Here is a 1,405-nt window from a genome sequence, read left to right as displayed (position 1 = left end):
TTTTGTTTATTTTAGGTAGCATTCGGCGGAATTTGATGGAGTTTTGCAGTGCAAGAATCAAAGGAGATGGCAGCGAGGAGCGACGCGTACGCGTGACGGACGCGTACGCGTGATTTGGAGCTTTCCATGGCGACGCGTGCGCGTACGCGTGACTGACGCGTATGCGTGACATGTGCCACGTTCAGAAAATGCAGAAAAATGCTGGGGGCAATTTCAGGGCTGTTTTGACCTAGTTTCCAGCCCAGAAAACACAGATTAGAAGCTACATAATGGACAAAACAAGTGGTCCCCACCCATCAACTGAAGACTTGTTAATTAATTCAAATTTAAATTCAAATATTATTTTTAGGAAAAGATATTATTTTAGTTTTAGATAATATATTTTTAAATTATTAGGATTAGATATAAAAAGGGATCCCAACAGGGGATTCCAGACGACCACAACATTATTCCATTGCAATTTACAATCCTTATTTTCTCTTTACCATGAACAACTAAACCTCCACTGTTAAGGTTAGGAGCTCTGTCTATTTGTATGGATTGATTTTATTGCTTTTTCTATTTTAATTTATGTATGGATTTATAATTTAAGAATTGTTTTCGTTCTTTATTTTATGAATTTGGGTGGAACGGAAGTATGACCCTCTTTCTAACTGCGTTCTTGTATAACTTGGAAAAGCTCTTTACTTGAACAATAGCTTGAAAACATATTCTCCTAAATTTTAATTATCTGAATTTAATGGGATACGTGAGATATAATCCTTTTATTTTTGGGTAATTAGAGTTTTTGTGGCATATAAACTGGAATTTGATCATGTAGCTTCTAATTGGAATTAATTGACCAAGGAATTGGCAGTTAATGAATTTTAGAGGAGACTAGAAAGGTCTAAGGAATTAGGATCTAGTCACATATAGTTTGCCATAAATTAAATCCTACATAATTAAAATAGTTAGTAAGAAAAGTAAATCCGAAAAAATAGATAGCTCAGAAGCCTTAACTGCCTTCTCAATATTTTATTCCCAATTTATTTATCTGCCTATCTTTAATATTCTAAATTTACTGTTAATGCTTTTAAACTTCCAAACACTATTTTCTGTTTGTCTAACTAAGCCTATTAAATACTATTGTTGCTTAATCCATCAATCCTCGTGGGATCGACCCTTACTCACGTAAAGTATTACTTGGTACGACCCGGTGCACTTGCCGGTTAGTCTATGGTTAGAAAATTCGCACCAATATCCAATATTTTTTAGGAAAATAGACCAAGAAGACAAATATTGGACGCGCTTTATTTTGTTTTATTAGATGTTCTCTCGTTTTTGTTAATGTTATTTACATTTTATAAAGAGGGATAGAAATTGTAATTATATATATATTATTTGTGTAAATTATTGTAAATAAAAT

This window comes from Arachis ipaensis, chromosome B01, assembly GCF_000816755.2.
Source record: "Arachis ipaensis cultivar K30076 chromosome B01, Araip1.1, whole genome shotgun sequence".
Classification (NCBI taxonomy): domain Eukaryota; kingdom Viridiplantae; phylum Streptophyta; class Magnoliopsida; order Fabales; family Fabaceae; genus Arachis; species Arachis ipaensis.
This window is presented reverse-complemented; position numbering follows the sequence as displayed.